This window comes from Polyodon spathula, chromosome 14 (genome assembly GCF_017654505.1).
Source record: "Polyodon spathula isolate WHYD16114869_AA chromosome 14, ASM1765450v1, whole genome shotgun sequence".
Taxonomy (NCBI): Eukaryota; Metazoa; Chordata; class Actinopteri; order Acipenseriformes; family Polyodontidae; genus Polyodon; species Polyodon spathula.
Genome location: NC_054547.1, coordinates 30,700,040 through 30,714,180, shown reverse-complemented (window position 1 = coordinate 30,714,180; position 14,141 = coordinate 30,700,040).

The window sequence follows — 14,141 nt, the reverse complement described above, 5'->3', positions numbered from 1 at the left end:
GAGATAATGTATTAGAATGTACAGTGCATGAATGTATTAGATAGAGATAATGTATTAGAATGTACAGTGCATTAATGTATTAGATAGAGATAATGTATTAGAATGTACAGTGCATGAATGTATTAGATAGAGATAATGTATTAGAATGTACAGTGCATTCATGTATTAGATAGAGATAATGTATTAGAATGTACAGTGCATGAATGTATTAGATAGAGATAATGTATTAGAATGTACAGTGCATTAATGTATTAGATAGAGATAATGTATTAGAATGTACAGTGCATTAATGTATTAGATAGAGATAATGTATTAGAATGTACAGTGCATGAATGTATTAGATAGAGATAATGTATTAGAATGTACAGTGCATTAATGTATTAGATAGAGATAATGTATTAGAATGTACAGTGCATTAATGTATTAGATACCTTCCCTGTTCTTACTATAGTTCTTCTTTTCAGTAACAATTATTTTCTAGATTTGTTTCAAATCCATGAATGAAGTGAATGTCTATCATTTCACAACAGGATTAAGTGGGTCTTTTTAAACTAAACAGACGGGAAAGGTCACAGACCTTAATTTGATGTCACTTATATTACATTAACTGCTAATAAGCTTATTGACTGCTGACGCTGAACTAATTAAAATGTTTGAAGACAAATTGTAGTGTTCAAGCTTTTAATAGTGTCCACTGGGGAACGCAGGTGTTTTGATCAGCTTAAAAATCATAAACTCCCTCCCCACAGAGAGCTCCCTTTTCACAAGTCAACAGGATTTTATTCCTGGCTGTTAAGGCTTCCTCGGACAGGAAATTCTTCACGTGATTGGTCTTTACAAGTGGTAGAAGGTTTAAACTCAGGGTCGGGGGGTCATTTGTGGATGACCATGTGAATTACCTTGGCAGGCTCATTTATTTTCACACCATGTTAACAAGAATAGTTATTACTTTACACTTATCCTCGGGAAGAGGTTTACTGGCCAATTTTAAAAAATGATTGCCGAAAATTCCTTAAAGCCATCCGAACAGGCTGTAGTAAAAGAGGGAAGATGTTTTGGGGGTTTTTTTTAGTCCTTATGAACTTAGTAAGTTCAAAAAAGGTACTCTACAGATACTTTCTGTAAATACACCAGTTTCATATTTATCTTTTACTGTTATATTTATGGGATATTGTATGAACCTGGAGCACTAGGAGATTGGCTATTTAACTTAAATGAGGGGGCATTGTCAACATCCTAATAAGGGATAGTGGAAATTCTAGTGGTATATTCAAATATAAAAAGGGTTGTTGGGATACAGAGTCACAGACTCCTTTACTGTCATAACTTGGTAAATGTACCATGTTCAATGATTTTTGGTGAAACTGTTTGAGAATACTATAATTCTGTTCAAATAAGTTTCTTGAAAATCTAAAATGTATTCTACTTTATATTTGCAAAAAGCTCACTTAAAATAGCACAGAGCTCTTACATAGCCTTGAATGGCATGTGGTTAATTATTTGCTACACAGTTTTTTAGTCCTAGGCAAATACTATTAGTCCAATTAAAGTGGTGTAATTTATCTCTGTAATCTCAACATCTAACGTAGACAATTGAGGTACAGATTTATAGTGGTTGTGCTTTCAAAGAATCAGATACTGGGCCTTCTACATTACTAGCATAAACAATTGCTGCTATGCTTTCATTGCTTTAAATATAAATGAGTCTTTATTCAGCCACTTTGCTTTTGCTCTTGTGTGGCCTAGCTACTCTATAAAGAAGCTCATAATACACTGTGTGACAAAAAAAATAAGGACAAGTGATAGCGTACACTTTATAAGAATGCAGCCAAGTTATGAGGGCATTTGAGGCACTTGTCTTGTAATCGGCTGTATAGAAGAGCCACTGCAGTAACAGTGCGTTCAATTGGTTCAAACAACACAAATTGTAGTTCCCGGTTGAATGTATTTGTTGATAACAAAATTGTTACCTCCAACCCAAGTCCATATTGCTTTCAGTTATAGATTTCCATGTATATTTGAAGAAAAGATCTTATCAAATGTGTCATTTTTAAACCTCTAAGGACTGCAGATCACACTTGTAAAGGCATGGAAAAATAGTAAATTATAGAGCATTGACAAGCATGTTATTTGAGACAGTGGTTACAAGTATCGATCTGGTATGAGTAAGGTCCTGTGTAAATCGTGATTTCACAGGCTGCGTGGAAATCATGAAATTAGTCCAATGCTGTGATTTTTACAGAATTCTTAAGAAATAAAAATAAATTATTTCATAATTATTATTTTTATTTCATAAAAGAAAAATCACATTAACAAAACTGTACAGCTCTGCTCTGTGCCTGCGTGTACTATTCACCATGCACATAGTGCTGTGCAGTGATTATGTCATGTGACTATATGTAATCTAGGTCTGAAATTAAAATACTGCACACTGTAAACAAGAAAATTGATGTCTCTAAGAAAGCTAAAAATGTGTCTGCAGCAGATCACGTAAAGCAATACCCAGCAGGAGTTTTACACAGCGATGGAGGTAAGCTCTTCTATACGTCCTGCAACTGTAGATCACTACCGAGAATCGTCTATTGACATGCATTTAGATTCAAGTATTCACCGAAAGAGAAAGGCAGAAATCCAGAGCAGTAAAAAATAGTGACCTCCATGTTCCAAAAGTCTACTGAAAACCCTTAGCACGAAACACATTAAAATTTGACCTGACAGAGGTGTTTGTTTGTGCAACTATCTCTCTTTAAAAACTGGGCAACGACAAATTACATAAATTCTTCAGACTGAGTGTAGCAAATGGTGGAGTGATTCCTTCATACCCCAGCTGAGACATGAATACTTACCTAAAGTTGCCAAGTATCACAAGCATGAGATTATGTAATTGGTAAAACAGTCTAAAATAGACTGAACAGGTTCTTGTCAGTGGTTGTTTTGCAAGACCTAAATGGTGAACATGCATCTGACATACTAGAACTGAAAGCTGTCCTTATAGGTGGTTAATTACAGCACAGTTTGACACGTTATTGTAAAGGTCTTGAATAACTTTGATGTTGATTTTGATGATGTCAGTGCATTTATCTCTATATTTGATGTTTAAAAAAAGTAATCTGTACACATCATTTATAAAATACTTCCATCCACATTCCCCAAAATACTGTACTTTACCTGTGACACTGCCGTGAATTTTAAAGAAAATGCCAGCGATTTCCACAGGGCCTTAGGTATGAGAACAGGAAATGATGGTAAGCATTTATATATGCAGTAGCAATGTTCAAATAAGCATTTATATATGCAGTAGCAATGTTCAGGTTCTATGTTTGTTTGGTAACCATCGTAAAACTTAAAAGCTTTGACTTCCAGGACTATCCGATTCCCAAGTACAATATTGGTGCCATAGACATTTACAATAAAGATGCTTACTAGTCTGACCACAGTCATGGTATGCTCAGGGGCGTGTCTGTCATGTCTAGTCTTTATATGGGCTGTGTCAGATCTATAAATGGTAAAGATTAAATGGAAATGATATGTCCAAGATTTTCATCATTAGGCGTCTTGGAGCTCCACAAGCCAGGACCCGCATGACTACAACCTAACAAGTGTCTGAGAAATCACGTGGCTATGTTTTAAGACTTCCCCCATACCTGGCTGGCACAGCAGAAACTTCAGCCATGGAGAAGCTTGGCAGCCCAAGAAAGAGGACCTTAACTGTCACAGATGTTTTGTTTTTCTTTTGCACTTTACTGATGATTGTTCTTTTTATCACATTATTAACTTTGTATATTTTTCACAGTGTTTGTTTTGAGATTATTATTGTTTATGTATGGATATTTTCTTTATTCTTTGCAGTGTTTACCCACTTGTAGTGGAGATCTGATTTTGTATTATTTAATTGTGTTTGTATTAGTTGTCATTTTCTTTTATGCCTGAGGAAAATATTATGATTAGTCCCCATTGCTCCAAGGACTCACCATCAGCCACAGCTGCATTCAATAGAGACACCCAATACCATCATTGACAGCCCTATAAAAAGGGAACCAAAACTCACCAGAGGGGAAAGTGTGGGTTGCTGGTGGTGCCTGGGGACCGGATGGACAGGAAGTTGGCCATTTTGGAGAGCAGGACCAGCAAGACAACACACACAGAGACTTGCAGTCTGGCGAAAGGGTTCTGAGTTGAAGGAGGACCTCTTAAATATAATATAAAGGGAAGTCAAGACTAGTACAAGACAAGTCAACAATATAACACTCATGTAGAGAATATTGAATATGGATTATTGTTGGACTAAAAGTGTGGTTGCATCCAAAAGAAGCTATGTGTTTTGGCTCTGTTTGAAAGGCATCGCACTGTTGACATCGCTGCTACAGAGGAGTGAATGGAATGACCGAGGAGATTGAATACCAGCAGCAAAACACACACCTGAACTGCAAGGCCCTACTCTACGTTGAGTGCCAATGGCCTTGTCAGAAGGCAATTCATAGAGCATGTCCTCTATTTCTACAGGAACTACAGTGCTGCGAGGGTGAGGGTGTGAAAACGGCAGAAGACATTGTTTTGTTTGTGAATGCTTCCACCAGGGCCTGGATGAGATCAAGCAGGCCGTCCATTATGTTAACTACCATCTTTAACCATCGATATAAATAGGACAGAGCATACAGTGAATGGTTTACTGGATTGGATCTCGAGGCCCCCAAAGGCCCAGGTGATAGTGTTATATCATTTGTCCATACAAACTCGTTGAAGAGGAGAGACTGAGAATGCTACCTTGGGACAGAGAGATGAAGATTAGCTTTTTAGGTTTTAGAAATTTGTCTGTTATATTTACCTGTGTGTTAATAACAATTGTCGAAATTTACTTACCTGGTGTGGTGTTTCTTGTACACTCACTGGGGAAGGTACGGGTGGTCACCTTGAAGTCCAAAATTACTTGTAGGGGAGAACAAATGAGTATTCATAAGTTGTTATACTCATCAGTGTTAACAATAACCCCTGACACTACATGCTGATACTATCTAATAAATGTAATTAATTACTAAGGTAGAATAATTATTACATGTTAGTAAAAGTTATCAGAACTTAAAACTAACTAAATGATTCCTTTTGTGCTACAATGTTAGTAATGGAACCAATATTGTGTGCCCAAGGTGGCACAGTTGGCAAGTTCATTAAGACTTCAAGGTGTTCAAATGTATCCAGTGAGAATTTAGGTGACTGAGTAAATAACTTATTTATAATTAGGCTATAAACAACTACTTAGGTCTTGTAGTCTTAAACTTTTCAAACCACTCCTATGTAGGATCCTCATGTTGTGAGTTTTATACCTTTCCTTCGTGCTTATTTTACTAGCCTGTATGCAGCTGGCATGTATTACTTATTTAAGTCTCGTAATACATATTTCAAACCCTCGAGAGATATGTTTTATCTGTCACCTCAGTATAAATGTATTGTGTTCATTCACTCAACAGTGTTTGTACAAGGCCCAAAAAGTATGCCTTGAACAGAAGAACAAATAATAACCAAAAGCCCCCTGCCCACACCCCTTTTGCCCCAGGCATGTTTGCGAGGTTTTGAACCAGAGTAAAGAGAGAAGCTGTCTCATGTTTTATTGATCACCTTGTAGTTGAAGATAATTTCACTCAAACCACAGTCCACTATAAATCAATCATGCGCTCCGACACCTATTTGTTTTCACAACAAAGTGTGGAGGGAGAAAAAAAATAACAAAAAATTATATATCTATTTCCTACATCTTTGCCAAAAGAATAAAAGCTCCCACATAGTGTAAAGCAATAGGACTTTAATGTTAAAATATTTTCATAAATATATATATTATCTAATCAGTTATGTGATAACCCTTATAAATACCCTTAAACATTGCAATGAAAATGTCCTTACTAAGGGGCAGTGGTGCCAGAAGGGGAGCTGCTATGGTAAAAGCCATTGGTAGCATGATACTCCTGTGGTAGGGTTTTTACCTTTTATCAGTGTGAACTGGCAATACACTGGCTTTGTAAGAGTGTATTATACTGATATTATAATGGTATACCAATGGTATTATAATAAAATGACCAGAATAGATAACCAGTGTATAACAAATCAGTCTATAACAAACCAGGGTGATATAAATCCTTGGCTTATGTAAAACATATACTAACTTATAAAAGATTGTATAAACTATACTATGTGTACAGTGTACAATGACCAAATATATTGCTGTCCATAGGAACCCCCTAAAAAAAGAGGTGCTATCAATTGAAAGAGACTTTGAATGGAGGAAAAAAAAAGATTTCCAAAAGGCTGTGAGGATAAAAGCATTGGAAGGTAAAGTGATCAGCCCAAAGCTATACCATATCAAAGGCTGACCTGCAATTCAATGCATGCTTTTTCTGACTTCGTTGGCTCAAACTTCCAAGCTACACTTCCATATGATATGTTTCAGATGTTTTACAAATATGAACAATAAGCATAATTTACACAGTGCTATATTTTTTATTGATCTAAACGATGGCGGATCTAAATTCTGCCACTGAATAATTAAAAGATGAAACTTATGGAAATCAAACATCCAACAATGCAGGTTTTTTCTTTTGTTTATTTGTGTCTGTTAAAACAGAAGTGATATTTATATTTTGTGATGTAAATACCTGTGGTGTTTGTCTAGTAGACCCCAGTGTGTATTGTAGAGGAAGCCCTGGACAACCTAATAATTTCATGTTGACATAATGATTTTAATTAATACATACAAGAGCTAGGCTTTTGCTTTAGTAACCAAGCAAGGCTTCATTTATTGCTTTAATGCTATGATGAAAAGTAGTCCTGTATTTTCTTAGCAGGAGGTACTAAATATTTGCTCAGTGTTTAAACTGGCTACGTGGACAGGTGAGCAAATTGAAAACGTTTGATATTTACCCAAGGGCAGGAAAGCATTTTTGGTTTTCAGAAAACTCCTTTAATCTTTTAATGCAAATAATGGGTCATGCTGTGTTTTGATAAAAAATTTAGTTTTGTTGTAGTTGTTAAGAAAGCTAAGTAGACCCAAACCCCCTTATTATGAAAAAAACTAAATGAGTTTTTTTTTTAGACTATGAGCAACCTAAGATGAATGAATAATAGTTTAATGAAAGGACGAAGCATTCCTTATTATGAATGCTTAGATTTAACTCATTGCTTTTGATTTTCACCAGACTTTCATCATTAAGTAAACACAACTAAACTCCTTTATTGTTCACATAACTTTCGCCAAACCAACTGCTATTCCAGCCTATTGTGCTGCTCCTTTTGTATAAGAAAAGACTTTCCTCCAGCTACTGTTTTATGGCCTGTGATTTTTAACAGATTCAGCTACAGCAACTTCAAAGAAAATTACTTTTGTGTAACCTTCCCTGACATAAAATTCAAAATACTGTTTTACAATGTTTTTCAGTTCTTTCTAAGAGTAATAACAATTATGGTTGTCAAATGGTCTCCAATTGCTACAAAGATAGTCACTTGTTATCTGATATGCATTTCTCTAGTTTCAGTATCAAGGAATCCGACAAAAATCAGCAACCAAAAAGTGTCAGAACAAGGCTTTGCCACTGTTTTCAACTATTGTACTATTTATTTTTCTGATAAAAAAAAAAAATTATTTTGGAGTAAAGGACTTTGAAAATCAGCTCCAGTGTCTTCAATGTTCAATATAGACCTGCAGTGATTTCATTCACCATTCTGATGGGTAAACATAAAATGGTCTTAGGTGAAATGTCACATTCAGGTCAGAAACGAAATAACAGAAATGTGTTAAGCTGTGATGTAATCCTTCATTGTCCGGTCAAGACACTTTGACCCTGACCTCTCTTATAGGTCAAGGAGAATTTAGTGCTCAATTCCATTTATTTTATTTTTATTTTTATTTTTTTGAATCAGCAAAAGTATTGCTCTTGTTCAGATTTTAACCATGGTGGATGTGTTAAGTACTGAACTCCAGCCTGCCTGTCCCTTATTACAACACATCTAACAAAAATAGTTTTTTGATGAATGGTCTGATTCATATTATTGAGATGGAGGGCTGGTGTTGAATGAGGAACAAGTTCATGCCAATATAAAAAAAAAACAGATAGGCATAATATTAGTATATTTAAAGCAAGAATATACAAAGTACACAACAATATTTACATTTAATAATGTGCTCTGGTCATGTAAGACTATTTAATTAATAGAGTGAAAATCTAAAAAGCAGTGCCTGTATGAATTACATTATACAAGGTAACTACCCAAACTATATAACTATATAATATGACCATTATCACACAATGCACTACTACAGTACATAAAACGTTTTTGTTAAATATTTATTTGATCTTGACCACCATTAATACGAAAACGTTACGAATGCTTAAAAAATTAATAGGATCCTCACTGGATGACCTACAATTGTATATATTGTAATATATATATATATATATATATATATATATATATATATATATATACACACACACACACACACACACACACACACACACACACACACACACACACACTCACACAATTGCTGGATGGAACCTGATTGAAATTTCAAACTGTAAAATAACTATATTTCACTTTAATACATAGGAGAGTCAGTAAATCTACAGTACATATGCCTTCTATTATAATACTGTGTTCTAGCTGCTATCGATTGTTAATATTTATGTTTAGCAACTGACAAAGAAACGTTTATTTAATGGAATCCTTAAATGCATTTAGTGTTCAATATACTCATATAATCATAATAACACTGAATCCATGGAAATCAAAAGATAGGCATACAGTCAAATATGAAACATGAACAGAGAAACTCATCTGTGTGTTTTGACCATTTAGATTTATTACCTGAAGACACTTGTTATCAACAAGAATAAAAGTTAGATATCAGACTCTTCTTTATGTTGACTTAGCTTTAGCCCAAATTTAAACTATTGAACTAAACATGTAGAGATAAGTGTTTGATTTGACATTTCAGGTCAGTGGTGTCTGGCGCTTTATGTGTGTCATCACAAATATCTTTCTGTTGCTACAGTGTTTGGAGGCATGTTTGCCATTGTTTACTCTGTGATTTCTTTGCTGGGAAGCAAACTTTGGGCCTGAACCAACAACCATCTAAATCCCAAACCCAACTACCTAAAATGCCATTTCCCGTCTACCTTAGCAACTGTTTGGATAGCCACTATGTGTAAAAAAAAAAACAAAAAAAAAAAAAACACCAACAACATAAAATGCCATCTTTGTTAAAAGATGCAGTCTTACTCTTATTTTAAAAAGTGAATTGCATTGCAGCAAGTTAACAGCACAGTAAAGAGTCATAAAAACTGGTAAATTGCAGCTACGCATGGTTAAACAATGGGAAAGCATGGGACAAAATGCACATTTACCTCAAACTTCTATATGGGAACAATATGAAGTTCTGTATGGAGAGTACTCCATATTGATTTTACAGATAATTGTAAAAAAAAATAAAAACTGATTACTACGCCTTGCAATAGAATTATTTCTGACAAAGTTTGAATGTTATGAATGTTGTCTTCAAGTCTCAGGCTGTCATTCTGAATAGCTGCAGTACAAACTGATACACTATTAAGTTCAATGTAACTCTCTGTCTTGCTGCCTTCCCCCAGCTTTGTAATACAGGGGACAGAAGCACAATCTGCGTTTGAGCTGGCTGCTTCAAGACCCATCATTATTAAGTAACTCTGTCAGTGACTGAGCTTGGGAGCAGTATGAGAATAGGAACCACAGCCCTTAACTTGTGTTTAGTTACTGTCAGTCTGTGTTAGACTGATTGGCTTTTGTAACAGTGCCTGGCAGTAATAATTAATGATGTGGGACAAAAAAAAAAGACCTGGGGACAATCCAAGTTTATAATAGAGCTCTGTCCAAATTATTGGTAAAAATCAAAGCTGGAATGCAGGGATGAACTTTCAAAACATCAAAACAAAAGGCACAACAACTGCTGGATCTTGAGGTCTTGAACTATGCTAGAGAATTGTAGCCACACAAATTCACTAAAGTAATTGGAAAAATGCTGTCTAAATATAGTATCTAATGCTAAGATGCAATGACCCAGGTTGTATAAGACTTAGGTAATAAGAACAGATATTTGTAAACAATGGTAAGCATAAGCTTAAAATTGTTATATAGACAGATATATACTACTATTGATAAATATATAGATTGATGTTTAAAAAAAGCATATTAAAATGTAGCATATTGAAAGCATTTTTAGCCTTATAAAAGTTTACCATTGTAACTGCATAGATAAATGTTCAAAGGATAGCCAAAGCATGGAATAACATAGTAAAAACAGAGGCTGGCAGTGGTAATAATAGTGTGGTAAAGACCTAACACATCCACTTACTATTCTTCCATTCATATACAATGTATGCATTACCTTAATTAATACACAAAATGTGTTACAGCACTACCAGTAAAATATTTATAATTAAGGTACTTTAGAACCCCCCCCCCCCTCCCCCATTTTTTTTAAATGAAATTGTTATTTGCCTTCCATATGCTGATGTGTCTGGTCAAGTGCAGCGTTCATTTCTACCTGATGCAGAGGAAGAGGAACAACACAGACCACCTAAGCTGCAATTAGAGCCTTTACTCAAGCCTAGCTCCCGTTGCCTGTTTCAGGCTTCTTGGAAGCAAAAATGGAAGATAAATAAATTAGTTCATTGCATTAGTGATTATACCCGAGAGCTTTAAGTGGCACTGACTCAAGGCTTCTGCCAGGAAAAGCAAATGCTCCACAGAAACGGCACTTTTATCAACATGCACTGAGGAGTCCCACAAATGGCTGTGGAGAAGGCTGCATTCGTGACCAGTCTCAGGTCAGTGAAAATGCTTAAAAGCTTTGTGTATTTCAACCATTTGTGGCGCCTTGTTAACACTAATAGAATATTAATTTGTATCTATTCAAGTTAGTCTTGTTCTTGTTCAACACGTGATGGAATACAGGGAGCATTCGTATGTGGGTAGAGGGTATGGTGCTTTACACCAGGGATGGGCAAATCTGACCAGACCTGGAATTGTTTTCTTAATTATTTACATGGGCCAAGAAAGCCAGCCCCGAAAGCAGATCATAATTTCTATATTCCTGTTAAAACTGGTGTAGAAAGGCCCTCCAGGGCTGTGTTGTATGGTTTGGCTGTTCTCTATCAATATCACACTAACCCTTCTTTTTTCATTTGGTCCACTTATTAAAGAAATCTCTTCCCGTGGCAAAATTCAACAACTTTAAAGTTTACTTAAGTTTTAAATATATATTATAATATATATATATATATATATATATATATATATATATATATATATATATTTGTGAGTGTTTAAAAGATTAAACAGCATACAAACACCAAAACAATACTTTACAGAAATGTTTCTGAATTATATTTGAAGGCCAACTCATACAATGAGACATTCCGAGAAGATTTCATTCTCTTCAGACTCTCCACAAATGCTTTTCATTTCTTTCACATTAAATCCAGTCCACAAAGAATTTATCTTCAGCAAATTTGGAGCATAATGGCACTTTATCACCTTTTATTAATAACAAATATGTCAAGTATGGTTCAATATGTACACACACTCTTCGGGGCTGTGACACAAGATTCTCTTTCAAATCTTGTTGCTAGGTTAGATCAATCATAAACTATTCTTGCTCTGTTAAAACACACAAAAGTTTATTTGGCTCAGTACACACGCACACATAAATAAATAAAGTACATGCAGTATATATATATATATATATATATATATATATATATATATATATATATATATATATATATATATATACACACACACACACACACACTCATACCTGTATGCATAACTTAAGAACTACAGAATAAACCATGCACATTTTTTTTTTTTTTTTACTTTGTACCATACTGAGCATGTTATTGGTTTGGTGGCTGGCCTCTCCATGGGGAACACCCCATAGCAACAACATGTACCTTGCTTTTACTGAGAAGTATCCGTCCCTGACTCCATCACCTGCCCAGCAGCAGGGTGTCCTGGGAATGTCCCCAGGCTTGTCTTGGGCCTTCCCTCATGGTAATGATTAATGAAGTAGCCTTTCAGAGGTTACAGTCTAGGAGACTGGTCTCTAATATCAAGAAATAAACCTTGGGCTATGTCCAAAAACAAAGAAGTTCATATTCAAATATTTATTAAACGCCAATTCATGAAAGCTATGTTGTGGGCTTGTTTTACTAAAGGAATAAATTATAAATGAATCGAAATAAAGATGTCTCAGAGCTTCAGCATTAGCTCACTTCGTTTTAACCTTAAGCAAATCTGTTAAATAAGGAATGTTCAAGCATTTGCTGAAAATGTTCTGCAATATTTTCCAGTATACTTTACTTGAGTATTACAGAAGGCCATGCAGAATCAAAATACATTATTTATCATTAAATATCATGTTTCTTTTTTTTTAATTTTGCAATTATAATGGTTTGTATTCATTACTATCATTACTATCAATTTTGTTTGGTATTGACAAACTCAAACAAGCCTACAGTACTTGAAGCTCAAACTATTCAGTTTCTCGTTTCACATTTGAGTTCCTTTATTTCAATTTGTGGTTTAAGCTTATTAGTATTAGTCCTCAGTGCTTGGCCTGACACACGATAAGATCTCTATGCGCTGAATGTGATGTTCTGGACAAGAACAGAAAACTCTAGACATAGCACGTCCTGTTATTGTAAGGGGTCACATTTACCAAGGAAACACAGGCAACAAATAATGGCAGTGTTCCCTCTATATTGAGCTGACACTTAAAATTGGCACATTTCAATGGTTTACAGACTATGCAGCCAAAATGTGATTTATCATATTTTAAAAAAAAACTGCTGTATTCTGAAAAGATACATTTAGAAAAGAATTACAGTTCAGTCAAGTGTTTGCCCTTACACAGACAATGACAAAATACAAATAATAGTTTTCTCAATTAGAAGCAGCAGGCTATCGCGGGTCATCACTTACTCTTCCACAAGACAGCCAGTTAAGTTCTACATCATCCCTCCTCCCTAAATAGGTATACTGATGTATCACAAATCATATCAGCAAGAAGAGAGACAGCACACAAAACAGTGCTTTAAAACAATAATATTTGTGGCATTTTTTTTTTACTGCCTTTCAAATTATCCAGAACACATTGCTTTTGTTTCTCTATATGTTTTGTTATTGTGTCAGGCTTTCCAACCCATCTGGGTGCCTCTTCACCTTTTTGTTCTTTTCTGCAGGTGATCAACAGACATGACAATGCTGGAAAGGTGTACCTCATTCAGACAGAGAGCACAAGGTCTTAAAGGATGACATTTACAAATGGAGGTCTCAGGAGAGAATATTAGAATGAAACTGCAAAAGCATGAAGACGACAAGTTTTAACAAACATTTATCTGACGCTCTGTTCCAAAACAGAGACGATAAGGGATGGTGTTGACATGATGGATATGCACTTACCACATAAAAGCTTTCAAAGTCTTAATATTTTTATATACAGAAGGTAACAATTTTACATCTCTTTGATGTCAGATGTCCTTCCTTAAACCTGAACCAACTAAAAAAATAAATAAATACATGAACTCCAATAAAAATACTACAGCCTTTCTCCTTCATACAGCCACTAATCTGTGAAAGTGAGGTTTTAGCAAGACTTTGTTAGGCATGTTGTTAAAACTATCAGAATTCCCACTCATGTTCGTAAGGGATTAGCGGCTTGGGGCATGATAGTTCACTTGTACTTGAAAAGCAAACAAACAATAAAAAAAATTTCCATGCATAAAGCAGCTGGGTGATCTTCCCTCTCTTGCTGTAGTCACGCAGGTTCCTAACCACAATCCATTTGCAGCCGACATCAATCCACACTCTTGATTGTTACTGTACACCTGTATGTATTTTCTGAAGTTCACCCACCTCTAGCAAACTCCACTTACAAACTATAGTGATAAAAAAAAAAAAGGTAAGGGATTTCCTCACTGTGAAATAAAAAATGTGCAGCATAGCACTTAAAAAGTAAACATGAAACATGGGCAGCTGAGAAATCAATTTAGCTGAACAAACAATCTTCCACGTAATGACTGCTAGTTATACATTTATGTCATGCCAGTCTGCCT